The sequence below is a fragment of the Egretta garzetta genome, unplaced genomic scaffold (assembly GCF_000687185.1).
Source record: "Egretta garzetta isolate BGI_Z169 unplaced genomic scaffold, ASM68718v1 scaffold47, whole genome shotgun sequence".
Lineage (NCBI taxonomy): Eukaryota > Metazoa > Chordata > Aves > Pelecaniformes > Ardeidae > Egretta > Egretta garzetta.
Window position 1 is genome coordinate 279,664 of NW_009260179.1, and position 25,161 is coordinate 304,824.

A 25,161-nucleotide genomic window follows, 5' to 3' on the forward strand; every position below is an offset into this window, starting at 1 on the left:
AAAGATAAAATAGAGACAACTAATTTTCTCAGAGGTTGCAACACAACCTCTCCCCCTCCTCCACATGCAGTCACTGCACTGGCAGGATAAGCTGGAGATTCTCCAGCGTAAGCAAGAAGGCACAATAAGGTGTGCAGGCCCTTCTCCACCCCGATACCCACAGCCCTTGGGGGTACCACAGAAAGCAAAGGCTGACAGCCCAGCGGCTCAAAGGGAGGTGGTGACATTCCTCCGCCTGCTTGTTTCAATTGCGTTACCATTTTTCAGAGGGGGACGTGAGAAACGCACATTGCTCGATGCTATGTTGAGACAATAATGAGCGTAAGGGAGTTGCAGACTCCTGTTGTACCAATTGGTGGCTGGGTTCTGAACTCTCATTGTGTGATCCGATTTCTCCTGTCATCCAAGCCATTTTGCAAACTCCAAGCATACGTTCGTTTAAGCCATGTGTCCTGAAATCTAAACAGCTGAAGGGGATGGGAGGGGTAGGGAGAGAGGAGAACCACTGGATTTCTGGTGACAGTGTCTAAAATACACATTTGCACAAGGAAGTCTCACTTTAGATAGTCACTTAGCAAAACAACTACAGCTGCTGACAGGCGAGAGGTACAGTTTCAAGTGACCATCAGACGTAAAATAGGCCAAATAAATTACTGCAGTCCAAAGGGAGTGGGTGTGCGTACTCCCACAAATGTAACAGAGATAACAAATGGATTACCAATGGGTGACCCAACGTCAAGATTAGCAGACCCAGGTCTCATTTCAGTTACACCGTAGCAATGACATTACCTAAGATCTAGCAGAAGCGAAACTGAAATCAGAGTCCGAGCCAGGATGTCAGGGAGGCAGCTGCTTTAGTTTTTTAATGCCTAGAATTTCAACCCAGTTTGCTTTGTTTCAGGAGTCTAAGCTGTCTTTGGCAGAAGGGCTAGCAGCCTTTGCCAGCTGCCACGTGATCTGCAAGGATGTTTTCTAAATGGAACTGGTTGGGGTGTGTGTGTGTGTGTTGTTTGTTTGGGGTTTTTTTGAGGTGGGGATGGGGGAGAGGAGGTGGGGGGATGTTTGTGATGAAGGCAGACATCATAAGTAGTATATTGGCATTTTTTGTCCCTTTCCTCAAAGGTTTTTTTTTTTCCTTTATTTCCGTTCCCTGCCCATATATACACTTACCCTCTCTCCTCTGTGCTCTCCTACCCGTAGACCCATCTGTTCTTTGAAAGCATCAAGAATGCCAGTTCTGGTCTTTGTGGGGTCTTTGAGGAGACATTGTGTGAGCACTTACTCCCTGACTGAAGTAAAATACAAGCTTTTTTATATGCATATAAATAATTTTTAAGCTTTCCAAATATTAATTGCTTACGGAAATTAAACATCTGCTAACAATAAACTCCCCATACAAATGAGAAGATAGTTTCAGTCTGACTAAAATGCTTTCCCTTGCTAATTGCTAAGAATACCATTTTCTTGTCTTTTACAATGGCAATTTCATTAGTTCTCCAATTATCAAAATATTTTAGTCCTTCCTGTTTCATGACAGAGAGGAAAAGGTCCAATTCCCATCTCCAACTCAACTTTCAGAGTCCTGCAAAACCAAGCGAGAAGCTGGCAATTACAACTAGCCACGACAAGTCCTCGGGGCAGACACTGACTACATGGGTTGCAGAGTCCACCTGCACACCTTCTCTCCCCACATCGCCCACAGTCCCCCAGGAGTCCGCCAAATTTTCACAAGTATTACGCTACAGACTACATCTGACTGTGGCAACTAGGTACTGCAAGTGCAAAGAGCAGCCGAAATGCTGATAACGCGAGAATACTTAGAATAGCTGATGCCAGGGGGAGAGAAGGGGGCCACCAGCTGAATTTGCATCACACAAGGAAATAAGTCAGTTGGGTAAAAGCCCCCATATTGCTGCTTGGGAACATAGAGCTAAAAGGGCTTTCACTGCTTGGAGAACTGCAGATCTCCTCCAGCTTCTCATCTTGCTCTGTGCAACTTGGTGCAGAAACATAAAGAAAAAATTTCCAAACCCCACAGTATTTTATTATACAGGAAAAGCAACTAGTCCTTTGCACGAGGATGTTTTCTGCATTCAAGAACCTCAAAGCACTTAGCTGCGGTACCTGCCCTCTATCCACTTAAGGGATGAAAGGCCAGACCTAGCTCGCTCAAGGTCAAATAGCAAGTTCAGCAGCAAAAGATGACTAGAACTCAGTTACATCCAAATCACATTCAACCGTTCTAGCCATTAGACTGAAGAGACATTAAACGCCCTTGTGGCGTCAAGAATGACTAATGCCCTCCCGGGTCAGCCTGTGATAAAGAACTGGGAACTCGCAGATCTCCTTCCTCTGCCTCCCACTCCTCTATTCCTACTCCAACATTGTTCCAAAGCCCACATGATGAGATTTTCCTAATCAGCAATTAAATAGTTAATGCTTACATTACAGCAGATGGAACAGGAGTTGCTGCAGGGAAGGTATGCAGAGGGAAGGAGGAGAAAAGAGACAGCAAGGAGGAAAAAGCAGGCAAAGAAACAATCCTGAAGGAAAGCAGTTTTCCCACCAAAAGGAGTGATTAGTTGACTAGACAACGTAACCCTTAAGACTTTGTCTAGACTAGGATAAAATGCTATATTGTTGAAGGCGTTTGAGAGGCATGGTGTAGGTAAGGCTCACGGCCTTTGAGCATGTCTAATTAGGACGTGTTCGCTAACACATCTTAATGTTCCACTTTTAAATCCTTGCCCAAGAACTCAAGGCTATGCAATGCAAAGGTCTCTGTGCTAACGATTATAAAAGCCAAGCTATGACACAGTGCAAAGAAATCAGAATGTCGAGGAATCGCTCGTTGATGTGAAGTCTCACATCCAGCATTTTTCATACGCTCATTGAACGCCTATGAACATCTGCATCTTAAAATATTCACCAGCATTTCACTAGATAACCCACTATGACATTTTTCCTCTAAAAATCTAATCAAAGCTCCAAATGCCAATAGGTAAAGAGACCACAGGCTAACAGCCTACCCTCTTGTGAAACTTCCCCTTTTGCTCCAGTGTTTGCTTGGGCAGATCTGGGAAGGAACAAGCAGGGGGTGGGAAAGAAGAGAGGACCAAGAAAAGTGTGCCCAGGGCCTTAGCAACACCTTCATTTTGATAATCCATTACAGATTTGTAATTAAAATCAAGTCCCACCTCACTAGCACAGCCAGATGCATCCACAGAGAACTTGTTCAGAGAGTTGTTACAATAAATACCAAGAGAATTACTAATGTTGTAGCTTCTTCTTAACCCTTCCAGCAGTATTTCAGGAACCGCCTGTCAGTTTGAAAGACTGATCGTTTTTTCTCTCAGCTCGTTGCAGGCTCTAGGTGTGCCCCTAACCAAATAGGCTTACCACTTAAAAGCTTAATTGCACCTGTGGCTTAAACCTTATCCCAGACAACACTCGGGAGCATTTGGATTTGGGCGTTTCAGGTGTGGGACTGGGGCCTGCGCTCACAAACAGAGCTAGGCAAGTCAGAATAGGAGCCCCTGGTAAAAGCAGACTCTGTATGCCAGGGAGCGAGGGATGGGGAAGAAAGAAGTGCTTTTTCCATTTTGATCACATTTATCTGTATTTACATTTCCACAGTTGGGCTTGAGTAATGTCCATCTCCTTGTTTGTGACTGAGGGCAGGTTTCACAGTCTCAGATTTCTTTTCCACAACAAAAAGATCAAAGTTTGACCCACTTGTGCAACTTAGGTGTTTACAGTGAACTGGTCTAATCGCATGGCAAGCCCTCCCTCCCGTTATCAGTCTCGCACCGAGCCAAGCTCCTTCATTCCATATGCACCAGGAAGGACTGAGAGGAGAGAGCCCACGTCTGGCATGGGTTATAACCCACCGTCCCTTCTGTCACTCTTACATGGGGAACTAAAATACAGGGTGCTACGGAAGGGTTTAACACGTTCCAGTGAAGATCCGTTCAGGGTCTCTTCTGCAGGGCTGACAAGGCATTTCCAGGCTGTATTTTTAGAGGCTTTCTAAAAAGCAAGCAAACGCTGTGGGAAGAACCACAGTGAAAGAGTGGGTTCCCTTCAGTCACCTTCTCATCTTATTGCCAAAGGAAACCTGCGCTGCCTTTTCAAAAGTTACAGGTGAAGGAAAGATAAAGAAATATGGCAGAATAGGAGTCCATGCAGCAAGCATCCATGTTCCTAATCTCATTCTGTCTCACACAAGGATGCACAAGCTTTCTGGGTCTCAGTTTTGTAAGCTATGAAATGGAGATAAATTTTAGGGGTTTGTGAAATTGTTTTAATTAATAATTGCAAAGCGCACATCTTCAGATGGAAGGTATCATATAAATATTAATGAGCTCTGACTACTGGCAGTATGCGTGTCTCTTAGGAATCATAAGCACCACGGATGGATCAAAGAGGACATGTAGCTCTGAGAGACAGAGTGGTGGGAGTTGGCTCTGTGTTTAACTATATTTTAAAGTAGATCCTCAAGACTGTTGTGGATATTCCCTATCAGGTTACAGCAGCTTTCAATTAAAATTACATTTTATCCTTAGGCAAAATTCCACAGTGTACCTTTTAATACTAGCAGGGCACATTTTCACTCGTGTAGATATTTCTTCTACATACCCGCATTACTAGATCTTTGTAAATAGGGGTCAAACTAACTGGGAAATAGGGATTTTACCTTCATTTTCATCTAAATAAATACCCCTTACCTAGTTACATTACTGAAGAACTTCCTGCTCTACTGGCGATGCCGTGACAAGAAGTAGGATGAGGACGTGGCAGCTGTTTGCTTCGCAATGTTCATAGATCAGTCTGGCAGCACTTCAGACATGGAACCGTCCTTTGAATGAACATGGCAGAAAGCGCCGCGTGGTAAAGATGCTGCTTCTGTTCTCCCTGGCAGTCATCTCCCGAGCACGAGCAGCACAAAACATGGCTACGGACAGGCTTGAGAGAGGCCCAAGTCCCTAGTGGGGCTCTGAGTGGGTGCGTTGGTGCAGTGAGAGGGGCAGCATTGCAGCGTGGCCTCCGGAGCCCTGGCGCCGGCTGCCCTGCTGGGCAGGCATGCTGGGGAGGAGGCTTGCAGCCTCCTCAGGAATGCGGGATGGCCGCAGGCCTCAGGAGTGTTTTCCAAAGAGGTGCTTACATTTGTTTCTCTTAGGGTCCATCAAACCTGTGCTTTTTTGTTGTTGGGGCTGGTGGTGGGGAATGAGGAAGAGTTGCTTTGTTGGGGTTTTTTAAAAAACATGAGAAGACAACAGGGAGCAGGGACCAAAGATCTTTCTGTCCCTGAGGAAAATTCAGTCTCATCAGCTGCCTTCTTACCCCTCTCAAGCTGTAAGACCCCGTGGCAGCTTTCTGCCCACTTCTCAGCAGCCAGGCCTTCCTAGATGCTTTGTGAGCCCAACACGTGGCCAGCCAGGGGGTCTCCAGTGACGTGCCTCCTCTGTGGGGGCTGCATTTCGTTTCCTTGACAGGTCCGCACCAATGGCCCTGTGTCCTGCTCACCTCAGGCACATCTCCAGGAGCTCTGCTTTCTGCAGTTGCTGCTAAGGCAGTGCTGTAGCTGCCTCCAGTTTTGCCTACGCTGGGGGCAACTGGGACTGATTGCTTAGTGCTGGTAGCAAGAACAAGAATCAAATGGCATAGGCATGCTCAGGGTGGTTGTAATTGTGTCCCTGAGCTGCTCGGAGGGAGTACAGCAAAGAGACAGCAGTAAGAATCCTTACCACTTCTTTGGCAAAAGAGTGAGAAATTTGGAAGATGCTTAGGACGGATGACATCTTGATAGCTAGAAAAAAAAAAAGCCCCAGAAATTAATTTCCTCCTGGGGTGCCAATAAAAGATGGGATGTTCACAACATACAGTGAATGCTGGCCAAAACAATGGTCTAATAACTTGGATCTACTTGCTGTGTTCCGTGCTAAAAGATAAGACAGAAAACATAACTATGTTTTGATACTGAATAACATAAATCTGGCCACAGTGCCAACAATTTTTAGGCAAGGAACCATAAACCCAAAACAGAGGGATGGGAGGATAATTTCTTCCCCCGGCCACACCAGGGAATTTTACACCCCTCTATGAATGATGTTTTTAGAGCAAACCCAGGCATCAGTCCTAGCAAATACCTCTCTGTAAACTCTAGCCCAAAAGAATCACTTTGGAAAGGTCATACCACCTCCTGTTCCCAGAATTAAGTTAATTAGCACTTGTCCCTCATCTGTATAAGGTCAGGGATCCTCCCACAAAGGAGGTATACAACCAGATTGTTAGAAGATGTACATATGCCCTCTTAAGCAAACAGGCTCCTTTGTAGTATCTATCACTAAGATTCCCTCTGGTCATCCCTGTAGAAGAACTCTCAATTGGAAGGGGAGCAGACTGGGAGATTAGCGTAACCAGTGCTTTGCCAGGTACGAGGAGGAGCACAGCACAGGTCAATAGGCATGCTGGTATTTTAGTACTAGGTAGCAATCTCTCTCCATCTGGATGACTTGTATCAGGTTCAGCATCAGCCATTCATGTAGTATGAAATATTTAAACTATGGAAATGTTTTCTTACTGAATTTGAAAGATTTGCAGTGCATTTTCCCCTCTGACACACTTTATTTCTTCTTATTCCATACAGGCATTTGTGCTATATATATTATTGAAGTATTTCACTTCCCCTCCATGTGACCAGCTATGTGCATTGAGAGAAAGTAAATCCAGGTAAGACCTGCTATAAGTTATATCTGGGTGCAACTGAAGTTTGATCAGCAATGAAGGTCAACACTCTGTTCTGTATTTTCTGTCTACAAAATGTTACACAGTTCTCTCACTGAAAGAAGGAAAAAATAGCCTAGCCCATACAGTTCTTGGGCACAGACACATTGTCACGCGTTGCCTGCCACAGTACTTACTGCTGGTTTACAACAGTAGTTTAAAAACAGAAACCCAAACCCAAGTGCTTAATTACAGACATGTCCATCCTAATCTAACTCTAACACAGCATAAACTATGTAGGATGCTAAACCCTACTTCCTAAGTTAGGAGCCTTTCTGACAGCCAGCCATGACTGCTTGCTCTGAGCACAGCTTCGAACCTGCTAAGCAAGAAAGGATTACACCAAGGAGGACAGGCTCTGGTTTCCCAGGCAGAACACTGCTTTGCAGGCCCATAAAAAGGGGTCCAGAGACTATTTGTGTCAACTCCCTAAACCACAAACCACGTCTAGCCCGCCATGTGAAGCACTTGCATGCTGCTCCTTGCAAAGCTCAAGCAAGATATTTTGACATCCAGATCGCCGCCTTTGGGGGCCCACCCATCCCTTTTGGTCTCTTTCCATTCCTTATCACAGACTTGCAGACCCTTTTCCCTGGGCAGCAGCAGAAATTGGGGCATATTTGCCTCCACGTTTGGCACCCTTCTGTTTCACCATCACCCTGTTATTCTGACCCAGGGTGCAGCTTACCCACCCTGCTGGATTCTCTGATACCAAGAGTGGGGTAATATGTAGAGAATCACATCTAAGAAATGTGAAACTGGCAACTCTGGCATTTGAAACAGAATGGGAATTCAGGATGCACTTGGCGTTTCAGCTTTAAACTTTAAAATAAACAAGGCAAAGCTGAACTGTAGCAAAGGAATGGCTTATGGGCAGCTCAGACTTGTCCTAGACATTTAAGCCAGTCATTTCCCATAAATACTCATAATTTTAAACATAAGAAAGGGGGAGAGGAGACAAAACAACCTGAGTCAACTGCTTACTGCCTTTCTGATTCAGAGTCCTCGGCAGATGTAAGACAGAAAATTATTCTGTGAAAAAGTTCCTTTTTATGTAACTGGGACAGCCCCCAAAATTTTTACCAGAGGGGAAGAAGAGGACAAGAACTAAACTGCGAACTTGTCCGCACCCTAGCAGGAATTCACCCATTTTTCACCTCCCACAGGTATCATTAGCATGCTACTGAGAGCAGAAAAAAAAGCAGCTAGGATCAAACACAAGCTAGTAACAAAGCTCTTCCTCTTGTCATCCTGCGATGGGCCAGAATTTCTGGCTGCAGCTCGTCCTTTCCTGAAAGGCTGGGTTAGTTCAGAGTCCCTTTTAAAAGAAGTGCCACCCTACGAACGTGCTACAGCTGCGACACAGAAAGTGCAGAAGGCAGGAAGTCTGACGTTCACACCAACCTCAGCCCCTTCACTCACACCTCTTTTCAAATAGCTTTAGCACATGGAGCCCACATTTTCACATTCTCAGAACTAGCTTTATCTATCACATTGCAAGTTTAAGAGAAATTTTTGAAATGGTACAAGTCCCTCTTTCCACATTCAAAGACTCACTCCACTGAGACAAACTTTTAAATTGTTTTTATAAACTGTTCTCCTCTCTGATTTTTGCAATAAGTTGCTACATTCCCTTTTTAAATAATCTATATAATTTTAAAAAACTAAAATATGGATTGAAACACCATACCAACTGTTGTCACAGTCCAAAAATGTCTGGATTTTCAAACTTAAGTCCACCCCTGTGTAAAAGGGCCACACACATGTAGGTGTCAATCAGACTCAGTGGCAAAACAGAGGGACCCAGGCTGAGATTTCAGAATGGCACAGACTTTCCTGGACAGAAAGAAAGTGCCAGTCCTCACCCATCCAGAATAATTTCTGCATTTTTCAATGCAGACTTTTGGAATTTGACCTCAAGAAGCCAGGTGCTTGATTTCTGCATCTCCTGCTTTGCAGTGTTTGGTAATAGAAGCAAGAAGAGAGGGAAAGAAAGAAAAATGTATTCTTTACAAGGCTACACCATAATTATACCTAATATTACCATTGTGACTGTTTTTGCAGGCAGCTCAAGAGGTCTGTTTTGTGCCCAGAAACTCTCTAGCTGATCCTGTGTATTTTTATTCCATTCTTTTAAAGAAACATTATCTCCATTCTCCTCCTCTCAGCACCAGGATTAAAATAAAATAACATTCAAAGTATTTGTGGGAAATGGCAAACAAATGGGTAGTAAAGCTTGGAGACTGCTTGGCAGCAGAAAGCCACGCAGAGAAATTAGCTATGGCAAGTAACTAAGTGAGGACAACAAAACCCAGCATTGTCCAGCGTTTGGACACTCAGCAAAAGACTGATGATTGAGTGTAAAGAGCCAACCCCACATGATACTGCAAGGTCTCAAGTACTATTTTGAATCAGGTAAACTAATATCTCCTGTACCTGTTCCAAACCACATAGTAATACATGGTCTCTGTTTCTTCAAAATCTGCTGGCTGCCCTCTTTGAAGTAGCATCTATCTTGGAGAAGATCTTGTATTTTCTCTTGGTCTCTGAAAAAGGATCCCAAACAAGTGGCAGGGACACACAGTTTTGGAAGCCCTTGCGTGTTTATCTTTACTGATAAGCCTGCAATCTTTGCTGCAAGCACATCAGCTTGTGTCTGCAGCAAAACCTTATTCCAGTCAATGCCTTCCTTGGAACAGGCTTCCTCAGAACTGGGCAATGCGTTTAACCCCTTAGCAGCCAATCTAAAGAGGCCCTGGTGTAGAAGACTTCTTTTTCCTGCTTGAAGATGTATTTTGTTTTCATACATCTTTAAAAAACAAGCAAGTAAGCCAGCCCTGCTTTATATATATATATATATAAAAATTAGCAGTGCAGATTATATACCTACACAAATACTGTCAGGGGAATTTACCCTAAGAGAGTTCCATCTCCCCAAACAGCCTCTGGTTCTGTGGAGATCAAAATTATTGTCCATTTAAAATAAAGGGATGCAGCTATCTAAATGGCAGGTTGAACACATGAAAATTCATTAAGAGGACTTGTTGAAATTATTCTGTCTAATTGATTGGAGGCTGTCATCAGGAGCTATTTGGATTCCTAGAATTGGAGAATCAACCATAATTCTAAGACATCTGATCCTTTTCTAGTAGGTTGACTAAACCTGCTCATGCAGCTTTGTTCATACTTGAATTCTCAGTTCACGCATACACACGGATGCCAAGGGCAAATATCCAGAAAGTCACTAGGGATCTCCCAAAGCTGACACGCCAAGAGCTTGGACAGCCTGAAAATTACAAACAAGTGGCTTTTCTCTGACAGCAGGTTCCATTTATTTCCTCCCACTTGCTCTTTCCCCATCTCCTTCCTACACCCCTGAGTCAACCTTCACCAGGCGAGTTTCAGTTAAGCATGTGCTTTGCCAGAGGTGTTTTTAAATTATGGTTTGAAAAGTTTATTTATAGTACACACGCACAGTGCATGATGCTTTCAGGGCTTCTGGAGACTTCAGCATGTCAGGCATGACTTTGCCAAGTGGAAGGAACATGAATTCATCAACTGACCCATAGAAAACCACCTCCCTTGTGTCTATCTGCCTCTGTACTCTAACTGAAAAATTTTAGAGGAAGCCAACTGATCCCCACCCCCAGCTGATCTTTTGGCAAAAACAGCAGCCCGTGAGACAATATGATGATTCTACGAACAATTTCCCATTAGGGCAAGAGTTGGAAAGCAGTCCAATAAACAGAACGGGGTGAAACTTGCAGTCAAAGTTCACATGGTCCAGCACTCCCTGTGTCTGGCAAGCAGCAAATTTCATTAGGCTGTGTTTGTCCTAGATGGTTATACTTGACCCATGTGACTAGTTTCTCCTTTCATAAGAAAAGTGTAATGTGACCACAAGATCATTTCCCAGCAGAAAAGCACATATTTCCAGGAGCCAATCTCTGAGCTCAAGTTCTGACACTAAAAGATAGTCGTGCTAATGGTTTGGCTTTCCCATCTGAATGCAACACAAGTCGGGTTTTACTGCACAAACCTTTGCTACTGTAGGGAGATCCCACATTCTCCTTCCTGCTCCATATCTGGCCCGGGCAGTGAACATCCACTGGACAGGCCTTTCAAATCAAAGGGTATGTTCATGGCTGGTTTTAGGATGAGTTTAACTTTCCCTGTTCTGAAATGACGCAAGTTGCTGAAATATTGTTTCCTCAGCTACACAGTAAATAAAAACAGAGCAAGTTACTGACAGTAATGGCTCAGAAACCTCAATATTAGGAGGTGGCACAGAGGCATTCTGAGAGGAGAAGAAAAGGATGTGGTAGACAATTTGCTAATGCCCAGAAACTCTCTCTGCAAAAGCTACCTGCATGCCAGAATGCCTCGGGACAGGGCTGAGTCCATTGCTCTTTCCACAAGAGCAGCTTTTTCTAAATAAAGAGGTCTTTACACGCAGGACTGGGGAAACTTAATTCAGATTAACTGAAGTTGTGAATTTAAAGTGAATTAGCTAAACCACATTATATCTCTGTACAGTCCCACTCATTCAGTATCAAAAGGAACTTTAATTTAGTTTATCTCATTTTACTGAATTAAGAGCATTTTAATTCTAAGAATGTCCACGCAGGGGTTAGTGGGTTGAACAAAGAATGAAATTATATACTATGCTGGAGTCAAATGTGGCATAGGAAGTCTCCCCACTTCCGTGCTAAAGAACGTTCATTTCCCCCCCCACTTAAAAATAAGGTAATTAAAATTATAAATTCAATTTTTCTAATTATCTATGCCTACACATCTCAAGCTGCATTTAAAAAACCCCTACCTCTGGCTCTGCATATGCCTTCTGGTTCAATCTACCAGAGCATATGTGTTGCTTAAAAATGAAAATATCAGAAGGAAAAAGGACATTGATATCATAAAAATTGGGAAAAGACAACAGCACAAAAGAAACATTCATGGCATTGCTTCACATACAGAAAAAAAGAGACACCAGATCCCAGCCACAGCTGTGCAACAGAGTCTGCTTATGGACCTGGATCTAGATTTGGCCTCCACCATTTCCATGAGCTACTACTCTGATAGTTCTTAAGCTTTAGAATTGAGATTGTTGTGCTGTTCTTAAGCAACCGGGTATGTTTCGAGCTTACCTAAGCAGTACAAACCTCTTACAGCTTCATCAAGGGCCATACAACACCACAACTCAGCTAGCTGCATGGATACAACATTTTTTCATCAAAAGGGCTCAGCAAAAATCCTTTCACTGAGGAGAAATGGCAAGTAGTGACGAATTTTTACTCTCCACTTCGGTTTACCTAGGATTGCTGGGAGAGTTTGCAGCAAATCAGAACCATAGTCTACAGAGGTCCAGCTGGCACAGGGGAGACTGACCAACTGCTTGAAGTGACAGCAGTCTGGTAACTGTGGTTACTAAACAGGCTGAACCCCAAAGAACTTCCCCACAGAATACGTGCTACTTTCCATGCCACCCCTTTTTGAGTAGAAGAGGAAGTTAAAAAAGGATAAAGAATTTTTATTATAAATACTAAGTAAACAACACTCTGGCTCCAATGCAATCTTCCACAAGAAGGAAAACCAACTTCTCAAGCAAGTCAAGATTGTTAAACAGGAGATGGATGAAAGCATTGCCTCAGAATGCAAGGAAATCCCAGGCTGGCTGGTTGGGAAAGAATTAATAATACATAATTAAAAAAGCACTCTCCCCTTCCTCATCCCGAGGTGAATGCAGGTCCTGCATGATACTGACTTCTGCATCAGCACCAGAGAATGAAGCTATCGCTTGAGGTCTTTCTCATTGCTAGTCAGGCCTCTCTCCCTCTTGCTTTCAGTTGCTGGAGGCTATTTCACACCAGTCACCAGCAATGTTCCTATGCGGCAGGACACGCTGTTTGTATGTGCAGCTTGTGATGAAAGATTTAGCCACTGGAGAACGCCAGGAGGCAGAGAATTAGATAGTCGTTCTTATCTTGACTCACAACAGAGGTTCAGTGGTCCCTTACTGGTGACCTTGATTAAGCACCAATGGAGCCAACCCGCCTGCTCTTGTGTTCAGAAGGGAAGAGTAGGGAAGAGCTCAGATCACTCTTTACTGAACAGAGTAAATCCTGTGATTTGGTAATACCGCCTGGAACACAGTCTCTCAGGATCCCCTCCAGGAAGAGCTACTGAAAGACCAGGAGCATGTAGTATATTCATCAGGCCTAACACACAGGGAAGACATGAGACACAGCACGAAGCCATGTACAGCGCAGAAAGACTCCTATGCAGGTGGAGGTAGAAGGGACTGAGAGCAGAGGATGGAGGTGTGCAGAATGGAGCACCACAGAAAAAGCACGCAGGCAAACACAGTTTTGCCTTTAGCACACAAGACAGGCTGCTGACAACCGGCCATCGAGAAAAGCCAGCAGACAATCAAAACTAGCAAACAAAATAAACAGGAGGTGTGAATGACAGCTGCCCAGTGTGAGCACTGATCTACAGGCAATGATATCAGCGACACACTATGGAGCAATATCACACCTTGCTATCCCCGTCCCTCCAAAAGTTCAAGACTGGGGGACCACTCAAACACAGTGTGCAGTGGTGCAGCTGACCTGGGGTGTTCCTTGGCCCCCCATTCAAGAGGCAGGGAATCAGCAAGAATGGCCTAAGTGCAAGTATGTTGTATATGATAGAGAATACCCAGCTACACAGCACACTCATGTAAAGGCTAGAAACTCTTGCCTCAGGGCACAAGCCAACCACTAACTTCCTCTATGGGCAAGTTATTCCATAGTTGTTTGTTTTAGGAGTTCTTGTACCTTTCCCTCAAGCATCTGGTGTTTGCCTCTCTTGGAGAAAGGATGCCAGACTAGACAGACAGATCATGGCTTCTTTCTGGTATGGCAATTACTGCATTCCACCCTGGAAGGGGAAGAACACACTGGGGAAAGCGAGGAATGATAGATGGCAAGTTCCAATAACACACAGCCCCATTAAATAGCCTTCCCTCTCCATCTGGCCCTGCGCAGTCATGCCAGCAGCACGCCAGGAGCACACAGCAGCACAGCTTGGCCCTTTGCATTCTCAGGGAGTCCTGTGTTCAACTGCAGAATTTGGGAACAAAGCTGAGCACGGCTTGGCTGTCACCCTGGAAGTCCTCACGCATGCGAGAAGCAGGATGTTCCCATGCAAGTAAATGTGTTACAAAACCAGGGGACAGAGCAGAATTGTGGTCTGCAGCCCAAGATATTACAAAATGCAATATTAAAAAAGAAAAAACAGATCCCATTAGACACAATGGTCCCCCAGCATCAGGCTAAAGCAGTCACTTCCCTGTAGGATCTGTGCCTCTAGAGCTAAAAAAGAAGCATCAAAGTTAACCTACAGAACCAATTCCCTGCAACCTTTGGGTAAGTCAACCCGCTTCCAGCAGAACAGTAAATACCTGTATCAGCCAATGAACTAGGGGCTTGGGGTAGTGTTCATACTTGAGATGGGCATTTGCCAAGGCCTCTTTCTTCCTTCTCTGGAGCCAGAAGGCTCCCAAGCTCCCCAAGACAACTGCAATCTGGGGAAATTTAGACCTGCCTTTCTACCTAGAAGTTCTTCTCTCTGTTGACTTTGGCTCTGGGCCAGTTTAGCCTTCAATCCCAGGTATCCCAGTCTGTGTGTCAGAAGAAATTGCTAGCAGATACCTGTCCAGATTAGCTGCCCAGACGCCATCTCACTTGTGACCTGCTTCATGGACACCCTTCCTGAAAGCAGCAGCTGCTGCTGCTGCTGCATTTATCCACTGGAGTCCTCATTTCCTTACTGCCCATCTGCTGCAGGGGAGGCAGAGCCACACAGACAAGACACAAATAACTGACAGGGGAGACCTTGCCACACCAAACAATAAAAGCCAGGAGATCCAAAGCCTACACCTACCTAGTGAATTTGTGCTGGTTTTTAAAAGCAGCAGAAGAATGTGGATAAGCAAACACAGATACGGTTGAATGACTTATCTAAGTTTAGACAAGCAGTATCTAAATAATGCTATTTTAACTTATTACTGTAACAAATACGAGAATTGATTTAATAACCTAATGTTGTTTTTGGACAGTAGAGGTCTGCATCAATGGACCAAGGCACTAATTATATTATCTTATCAAATCAGAGTACAATAATAGAAGTTCTCTATGCATTGGTGAAACTAGGCTTAGCTCTGCATCAGAAAATAATCCCTGAAAGACAGAGAATGAGATAGTATTTAGCAGGGACTCCTTGTGACTGGGTGCATAGTTGTTATTTTCTTTCCTTTTCAAAATATTAGTATTATCTTTAAGGTATCACATGGCATGAGATTTCCTCTGATAATCTTTTATTGCTTGTTATTTAATCTCTCTCTATCTTTCTGAGAGGTAGTCAATATAATTCTCCAAAAGACTCAAGTAAAAGGGAAAGAACTACTGGTGCATATGCAGATCCATTCATTGTAAGCCTACAATAAAGCTTTTTCCATCAAGGTACAAGCAAAATGACTTGCTGACATTAACTGGCAAGTACTTTGCATTCATATGGTATCTTTCATCTACAGACTTCAAAGCATCTGACAGGAGGCAGGCAGACGTCGTTTCTTCATCTGTCCAAGGAAGAAGCTAAAGCGCAAAGTGGCAAGGTCTCCCAGAGAAGGTAAAACCATTAGCAGAAATCTAAATTAACTGATTCCCAGCACTTAAAAATGAACTGCCTTGCTCCCAGTACAAATTACACGTGCACCAGAGAGCAGAACCACCACTCACCCACACCCCTCTGAGAATTGCTAGGGATTCTTTAAGAATTTAAATTTCATTCATGAGAAACTAAATAAACACGGAACACAAGAATACTCTTCTACACACAGGGAAATGATGGGGGTCTGAAACCAATCCAAATCTTAAGTTCTGGAGCGCTCTGAGGAGGAGCGCTCCTTGAGTGAACCTGCAGAAGCACAGGTCTCCATTCATGAGGAGAGGAAGGGAAATCCTGCTACATAATCTAGCAAGTGTTTAAATAAGCCTGTTCAGATGAAGATCTCTCCTCTCCAGAGGAAAACTAGGACTGTAAGAAAGGTTATGGAAATAATTTTTAAAATGCCATCTTAAAGAGAGTAAGCCTTGTTTCAGCTCTTCACCCTTATTCTTATAACTGAAGAAATGCTGACTGCCTAGAGCAGTCAAACGGTCAGCAGAAATTCCTTTTAAACATAAATAGGGGGGGGAAACCCCTGCACAGTGCTATTTTAAAAGAAGTATATGGATTCCTGTAAATTTGAAAACAACAAACAAAAAATGATGCTAAGACAATCTCTGGAGCAAGCAGTCTTTTAGCATTGGTCAAAGAGACTGCAATAGAAATATTAAAAAATGCACTCTCTAGTCATGAGATCTCTCATGGCCTGTGGAGGCGGATAGTATTAGAGGCCACTAAATCCTAAAGTTTATTTTTCTTAAAGTTTTCACTTCAAATAAAGCTTTGTTTTAAAATGTATGGGGCCAACTGTTAGAGCATAGAGGTCCTGGTTATTAGCCAGCTAGAGCCCATGAATTATGTTTAGTGAGAAGTTTATTGGCTCAGTAAACACCATTCCAGTTCCCCTCACCCCTGAACTGTGGAAGCCAAACCAAGAGATATTCAATGCCATGTTACCGCTAGCACCAGAGCAACCATTATCTGATTACAGGCATTTTATTTTTTGTAAGGAATTTGCTATTGCATCATTTAATACACGGAAGTCTTTAAATTTACCAAGGCAACACACAAAGAGTAAGTAACTGTTTGGTCCTGTTTACCATCTTCTGGAGCAGGAATATTTGTTTCCATCTCGCTTGGACTTTCCCAGTCCAAGCACTACAGAAACGCAATCCCTCAAATTCTTCGTAAGGCAGGAGTCTGGCAAGGAATTTAAAAGACTAGCAAGATTAGAGTGGGCAACCACAGGAGCCTTCTGATAAAACCATCCTATGGAGTACAGGGCAGTAAGAAGTTGCATTTATTTCCTCCTAGTGCCACTTTGTCTCAAGGAGACTCATAAAAATGAGGTCCATTCTGTATTGTGAGAGTAGGTGGCCAGAGGTCAGACTTAGTCTGGTCAGACTTAGATGTTGCTCTTTTTAAGTTACACAGTCAGAAACAACTTACACCATTATGACTTAATGGGAGAGAGCTGGCTACAGCTCAGACACAGTCCAGGTAAGATGCGCACGCATGCCCAAAATGGAACTAGGGCAGACTGATGTGGCATTAGCACTGCCTAGCCTTACACCCATTCGCGCACGACACCAGGAACCCGGAGACTGAAACAGAAGGTAGGCATCTCCTGAACTAGCAAGACCAACGTGTAGCTGTGCAAATCCAGAAGCAACTTCTACTTGTGTGGCTGGCTTTGTGCTGGGCACAAAGCTGTTTTATTTGGTTACCTTTCACTGCCATGAGCTAAAGCCTCAAATACAGAGAGTAAGCGATGATCAGTCAGTGTGCAGTAACTTGTTTGTGTGCTTGTCGTTCCAGTTCTCTGGAATAGCTGAAATACACCAGAAGACTGTACAAGGACTGTGTCAGTCCTTGAGGCAAGGAAAGTTAATTTAGTTGGAAGAGTAAGGATGCAAAAAAGAGTGCTATAATAACAGTAGTCTGTTCTGGTAGCAAAGTAAACTGGAACTGAAGGAATTTAGGTTCTCCTCCTAGTTCTCTCCATCTGTCATACCACCTTGGCTGAATAATGCATCTCTTTGTGTCTGTTTCCTTTCTCACCTTTTGCCTCTACTGTCCATTTAGCCTGTGACATTCTTCAAGGCAGAGATTGTGCTTGTACAGCACCCAGTGACAGCCTTAGGGCTCTTCAGTTCCTAAGGCAAACAGTGCTTTTATATACTTTGCTATACACCAGTTTACATAACACCAACTCTGAAATCTCATATTCTCATGTAAATGCTTTTTCTGATGTCCTGAGAATCGCGATGCCAGAATCTGTCCATGTGACATGGAAGAACCTTGGCAGTACAGATCCTTAATGTCCAACCTGTCCCACAAGGACATGCCAAGGCCATATCATCACACCCATAACGAAGCACCTCTAGGGAGCAGGCACAGTTAAGATCTTTCCACCCCAGTAGTGGTGAAAGACAAGATACCCTTCTCTTTAAACTTAACCCTCTCCCTTCCAAAGAATGCCTGGAATTTCTACTATTTCCCAGCAGAGACTGAAAGGCAAAGACTTGGCATGGGGCAAGACAGATAAGAGCAGTTGCCTTCTCTAGGTTTTGTTAACTCTGCATAATTGCTTAGGGCATGTGATGGTTAGAGAGAGACACATACACATCTGTCAGAGGCAGACTACAAATCACTAGTATAATTCCAAGCAAACAAAATCTAGTTTACAATGTGCCTGTGGTATATAAAACACCTCTGTAAAACTACAGTATAATTCAACTGCTGCGGGTTTGATTTACAAAGTAATGATACAGTTTTCCCTCTCAAAGACTGCCATTTAGGATCGCTAAGATGTTGAATAAAGTCTTTGCTGCCTTCTGGGACACATGGTGAAGGTTGATTGTTGTTGGAAGCTTCTCTAAGCAAGCCACATTTAAATACCATGTTTTGCAAAAGGGCCCATATTGTCTTGCATGTGAATTCAAGTTCCTTTACCAGTTTAAAATCTGGGTCAGAGCAATTTGCTTACATTTGGAGTTCTTTTCCAAAATTAATGGTACGTGGGATTTAGAGTTGTAGATACAAGACAACCAGAAAAACTGCTACTATCTGCTCTGCATCATGCACGTACCATCCACAGTTTTCCTGCTAAGCTTTGTTCACATGTACAACCCACTTCTTCAGCAGTTGCACGTTCAGCACACTAACGATATTATTCTTGGCCATCCTGTTAAACTCACAATATAAGTTAAATGCACAGTAGGGGGCCCTGATAGATTCTCAAGAGTTTTTAGATGGCTACAGATTATAGCTGGCCAAGGGTGGAAGTTTTGATAAGTAGTCATGAAGTTGAGAGCTTTTCTATTCAAATAGGATGTTGACCAGTGCTGACTCTCTCTCCATCACTCCTCTGGTGATAACTAGATTACCCAAATGTACTATGCTTAGGGCTACATCATCCCACCACTTGGAAGCTCCAGTTAGTGCGACATACAGCTGCCAAATTGCTTAGCAGAATTTCACACAGGGATCACACAGAACAACTGTGATGGTTGATGTCCTGTTTGTTTCACATTGCCATTCAAGGAGGTACTTTTCGAGTACTGATACCTTGTATGACTCGGGTGCTGGCTATTTCATAGATTATTTATTCCATTGTATCCTGGCAGGCAGTTGTTAGCTGGGTCCAAAGCCCTCAGCACGCACATCTAAGTCTCTCTGATCTGGAAATTTGGGTGGCATAATATCTGTTCAGAAGTCCCACCCAGAGCTAGGATCCTGCCCAAATTTATTTTGGTGCGTCTTGAAAGAAGACAGACAGAAAGGAAGGAAAAAAAAAAAGCAGCCCAAAACCACAACACAAATTTGCAAGTTAAACTTACTGGCAGAACTGACCTGCAAAGTGCAAAACAATAACAGAGAATTATGATATTCACAGTTTCTCATAATATTCCTCCAGGTACAAAATATCATATGTTCTTAAGGCAAGCCACTTTGGAGTGACAATCAATGAAAGACATTAAGTACAATAAAAATATTAGGTTTAGGATAAAAATGTGGTTCCTACCTATGGGCTTGTAAAGGAAAACTCAGCAGAGTCTTACATTCCTCATAGGTAAATTCTGAATTTTCATCCCCTTGTTCACGAGCCAGGCAGAATAAAAATATCCACCTACACTAAACCAAAGGGAGCCACTCGTAACCCAGACACAACCACAACAGACATTCTCGACAGTCCTTGGCTTAATAGAACACTGCTTTGTGGTTATACCCACCACTAGGATTTCATCTTGCAAGTTCTAGCACGTTTAATTTATTCCAGGTCATACATCAAATATAATATTAAAATTTAAGATGGCATTTGAGATTGAGACTTTCTTTTGCAGTGCAAGTAGAAAGAACACAGTTGGGACTGCGGGTGCATGAGCATATTAATACATAAACACAAACTTGTAGCCATCACTCAAGAAAAACAATTGGTCTTTAAGAGGGGAAAAAAGTTGTAAAAAGAATCAATTCCATTAAATAGCTCTATAAATCAATTCCACCAAAAATCAATGGGAAACTACATCCACAAGGTGCCGAGTAACTCCCACACATCAGGCGCAACTGTCCGTGACAGTGGCCATGCAGCCGCTCTGCCTGCCGGGCAGTCAGACAGCCACAGGCTGGAGCGAGAACCCCTGCGTTGCCCAAACCGCCCTCCCTCCCTCCAGCGCTTTCTGCCCCACGCACTCAGGCCAAGCTGCATGCTGAGGCCTCCAGGGAAAGCAACAACATCACTCACTTCCAAGGCTTGCATTTCTATATGATGGAGCCAAGAACAGGAGCAGGCTCATGCTGCTCCTCACACAGGCCCTGCAGACTCTTGCCTGCAGACACAGAGGTCTGCAGTCCCTCTTTAAAGACAGCAGAGGAAAACTCATGTTACTTGTTAGAGCCAGGCATCCCACATGCCCAGGTCTGAAACGAAGCACGACTTTGGGATTTTCCAGCAGGCTTTGTGTCACATCAAGTGTCCTTCCCCTCCCAAAGGGGAGCTGACTTATGCACAGACATGAGGAAGGTGGTACAGGAGCATTCGGGATGTGGGGCCCAACAGCGACCAGCATACAGTAAGGCACAAGTTCCTGAGATCCACATTGTGTCAGTCTTGACTGCTCACCCTAGTGACTGCCAGGCCACCGTCCTCTCACTTTCAAATTGCACCTCAGTTGCATTTTCACATTTATAGGCTATGGATGCCCCCTCAATGACTGGAGAAACCCTTGGGGCTTTCATTTTGTACTGGCAGCTCTCAGATGACTTCAGAAACAAACCCCCTGGGGCTTTTGTTCTGTGTGGCAGAGCAGAGAGGGCACAGAAGATTCTAGCTTTGTTAAAACCTGCAGAAAAATTCATGTCCTGTGTCTTCCCCTTCATGTGCTCCACATGTGCTGTCATGTCTCTGGGCCTATTATAGACATACACTATTTAAGAAATTCAGACATAGCATTTTTGCAACGGAAAACCTTGATGAGTTGGCCTCTGCTATTCAGCACTAAGTACCAAACCTCATTTTTTCTTGTTGTAACTGAACGCCAAGCATAACTGAGTTCAGTTATTCCACACAGGAACACTCATGTCTGGTATTGTTCACATATATTTAAATTAGAGAAAGAGTGCATATGTGTGTCTGTAAATAAATAATGATCAATTTAATCAGAGGGCTCAGGACTGTCCATGGCAGGGAATGAGGCTTATCTACTGCTTCTCTCCAAGGCTCTGCAACCCAACTGCAGGAGGGATCTGAATGGCAAATTGCATCTTAGCTGTTGGGCCTGATCTTAGCAATGAGCACCCTCAACCTACTGATTTCAATAGGATTTGAGAGCATTTGATATCAAGCCTTCCATCAGTCACAAGTTTCCCCTTAGACATAAGGGCATGCCATTCTGGTAAGGAAGACGTTGACATAGGCTGGAGGTTTGAGGTCAAGAACAAGTGGGAATTGTACAACCACTGGCTTCATTCTAACCACTGGTATATAGCAAGACAAAGCAGCAACACATTCAAGTTTGTCTCTTTTGGAATATTCCTTAGAACTTTATCATATGACTCTTCTGCTCCAGAAGAATTACTCGAACGTTAAAAAGTATACTAAGGGAAGTGGAGGGACATCATCAGTAGAATGGCCAGATGATTTTCCTGGAAGTCACAGTACATGTTCCTCATTTTTCCTGTCCCTAAAAGTATCTGCAATGATACTTTCTTATTTACTGGGATATCTCAGCTTCATACAAGTCAGGAAAAAAAAGATTTGTGCCAAGTGGCCTTCAAGTATTACAACAGGAAGGATGTTTGCAGAGAGTTTTGAAACACAGGTCTTACTCTAAAGAAAGTCTTCATGCACAAAGAGATGCTTCACCAACACTTGTATGGATGTAACCCTAGACTGTTTGGTGACTCTCTGAAGTTCTGGAGTAGCTTACAGTGAAGAAATTACCACTACATTTATGAAGGACAGCCAAAAACATGCAAAGTTTGTGTGGAAAGAGGCAGAGAAAACATACAGGAATAGGCATGGTCCAGAGAATGAAGAGATTACAGTGATACAGCAAACAGTTAGAAGTGGTTGGAAAAAGCGAGTGTGTGCACAACTGAGGATTCTGGAGGAAGCAAAGAACCCAACAGGTTAGACAACCAAAGCATAAATCGAAATAAGGAGCCGCTATGGACTAAGAGTTAAAGCCAGCACAGGGATCTGAAGTGTCAACTTGCATTTAAAGACATGGTTAAAATCATACATCAAATTGCATAATAGACAAATGAGATGAATTTAAAGATCAGTCCATGGAAATAGACTCAGAGAGAGGATTGTAAGGAATTTTTCTTTCTTAAATCCTGCTCCTAAACTCTTCTATACTCAAGGAAAAAAATCTTAAATCCTGTTTCCTGCCACTATAGGGCTAAAAAGTTAACACCATATTTCATAGCAGTTAACATGAAACAGGATTACTGTGCTGACTTGTTCTTGAAGAGCAAATACATTTTAAAAACTAGATTGGGAAGGAGGTAGTTTTCTTTCTGCCAAATCCTCTGACAAGAAGCAGGAGGGAGAAAACATACTTTTCTCTAAGACTTCTGGGGTTGAACAGAATTGAAGTCTGTTGCCCTCAATAGAATTGATGTACTCTTCCAGTTGGACTTTTTTTGTTCAGTCATTCACTGTAGAGACTGACTTCATCTGAGTAACCGTGCTTTTCTTTCCTAATCAGACGAAGTGTGTACACTCTTTTCAATGCAAGAAAAGAAATTATTTGCTTATCCTTTAAACATTAAATTTTTAAAACAAGCCAAAAAGGTCTTATGAAGAAGATCCAATGACCCATCAGAAGGAATAATTTTTTAACACTAGCTAATGAACTGCCTCCTAAGAAAAAGAAAGATTCAACCCCTACACAAGCAGACATCCCAGCCAGAGCCTCCTCTGACGCAGCAGTACCGCCGTCTATCTGGGATTTCACTTCGTCAAAGCGTTTGACACGGAGAGCACCTAAGCAGCGAGCACGTGACAGGCATCCAGCGAGACTCCTAATGTCTTGCCTGTTTTCTCTTGAGCTTCTGAACTGTGACCTCAAAGCAAATGAATCTGAGAAGAAAATATATTAATCAGGCATTCACTCAGCCAGGCTCAGGATTTTTAAACCAGGGATCTGAATCAGCTCTATCACCTCCCACTTCTTTCCTCATACAGTTAGTCAGCATCTGCCCCGGCAGCCAACCCGCTGCCTCTCGGAGGGGGGGACAAGCAGCTGCAACTCCCTTGCCCACTGTCTGCTTCCTAACAGGCCACAGAAAAGCGGAGAATAGCTTACTGAACTCTGCCTGGCAAAGGTGAGCATCCCTTCCCTGCGCTCAGGGGAATGAGAGGAGCTGAGAACAGCTACCATTTACAGCCTCTTTGATTCCCTGCTCCAGCCCAAGCGCAGGTTCAGACGTGTCCCAGCCACACCTCTCCCCACCTTGGACCAAGGCCATGCCAGCTCCACACACCTGTTGGAGGCTTCCCCACATTTTAAGGGAATCCCCAGAAGGGGATTTGCAGGTGCTCCACTCCCTTCAAAGAGTTGAGGCAACAAATCAGCCTGGGAAATTGGACCCACAGTATTCGATGTGGCCCTCTGACCTTTTCCAAAATGTTCTCAGCCCACCAGGCTGGCAGGACTGAACTTCATAGCTAAGCGTTTTGAAAGAAGCATGTGCTTTTAAAATCCAGTTGAATTTTTGCTAGGGAAATTTTACAAAGGCATCACTAGTGTATCCACAGGAGTTTTGCAATTCTAGGTTACAGGTGATTACAGCAAATAAACAGACATGCAAGTCAGGGTCGGAAGCGGGTTTTTACTTAAAGCCCACCTTGCCAAGCACTTGAAAAATAAATAAACCCCCCAAGCCGTTCTGTTTTACCCAACAGCTCTAAGGCTCCAGCCCCACTCCTCAGGCTGGATTGTGCAAGCTCTTACTCCAGCAGTCACGCTGAGTTCAAGCAAAGTGCCTGAGTAAGCATTTGCAGAATCTGCCCCCCCCCCAGTCAGTTATCTATACTGCACCTATTTGTGCCTTGCATTGCAAGCTCTTTAGCCAGGGACATGGTCTGGAAGTATATTGCCAGCTGCAATGTGCTTTATCTCCATTTATGGCATCAAATCTAATTTTTGGTGCCAAGTGCAGCATTACCCTTACAATGACATCTATTAGAGACAGTTTCCCCTGAAGGCTGTGATCTGACCAACAACCAGTTTGCGCTGTTCATTTTTTTATTTTATTGCAAAACCACCATGTTCATAGTACCTCTCTACTTCTTTAATTTCAAGCATTTTGTTAAAAAATAGTAAGACAGGCACTGATTTATGGAAATCCCACACCTTGGCATTACACTGACTTAACTCGAGATGCTGCCATCCTTTCTTCTCTGAAGATTTAAAAAACTGGGAACCGAAAACAAAATTAAAGCAACAAATTTGACTGATTAGGCTCCAGTAATGTGTAAGTTTAGTCGAGGCAGACTTGCTTTCCCCGTGCCAGTGCAAGCATTCCGGCTGGGCACCCAGCCCCTGCCCCCCTCCCAAGGCGCAGAAGAGGGAGGGGTGGGACAGCAGCATGGCACAGCATGGAGCAGTTCTTATGGAAAAAAAATCTGCAAGTTCCCCTGAAATGCTGCGTCCTGCATGCCACAAAGGACAGCTGCTACCTTCTCACTTACAAAAACGTGACCCCAGCCAGTCAATCGACAGAGCTAACGCTGTCAGATACCCTCCCACTCACCACTTCTGATGGTCAAAGCCATTGTAATGAAGCAGCTTCCCCTCCACCCCAGAAAGGGATGTGCTTTACTTTTGCTCCAGGAAGGTTATGAGGGGGGTGCTTTGGGTTTGTGTTTGGGGTTTTTTTTTGCTTTTTGGTGGGGGTAGAACCCAAACTATTTTAAACAAACACAGAGGTAGCGTGGGTCCATCTGTAACCGCAGAGGAAGTGAGCACAAATAGGCAAATGTTCTGAATAATGGCAGAGTAGACGCACATGGAAACTTGCTTGGACTCACCTGGACTCCTTTCCCCCTTTCTTGTCCAACCAGTTCATGGATGGGGAACATCCCAAGCCTCTGGCATATGGCATTAGATGCTCTGGGTATTAGGTAGAAAACTACTGATAAGTCTTTTGAAA

At 43.7% G+C, this 25,161-nt stretch overlaps 1 protein-coding gene across 1 annotated transcript in view; it reads right to left on the reverse strand.

The window, feature by feature from the left end:
- HIC2 (HIC ZBTB transcriptional repressor 2) overlaps positions 1 to 9,545 on the reverse strand; it is a 49,277-nt gene extending 39,732 nt beyond the window's left edge. The window contains exons 1-2 of the mRNA XM_009641804.2: positions 9,223 to 9,545; positions 4,728 to 5,809 (exon numbers count right to left, since the gene is read on the reverse strand). The gene's annotated coding sequence lies outside the window, so the exon portion shown is untranslated. The remainder of the gene's footprint in view (positions 1 to 4,727; positions 5,810 to 9,222) is intronic.
- Between the last annotated feature and the right edge of the window lie 15,616 nt (positions 9,546 to 25,161).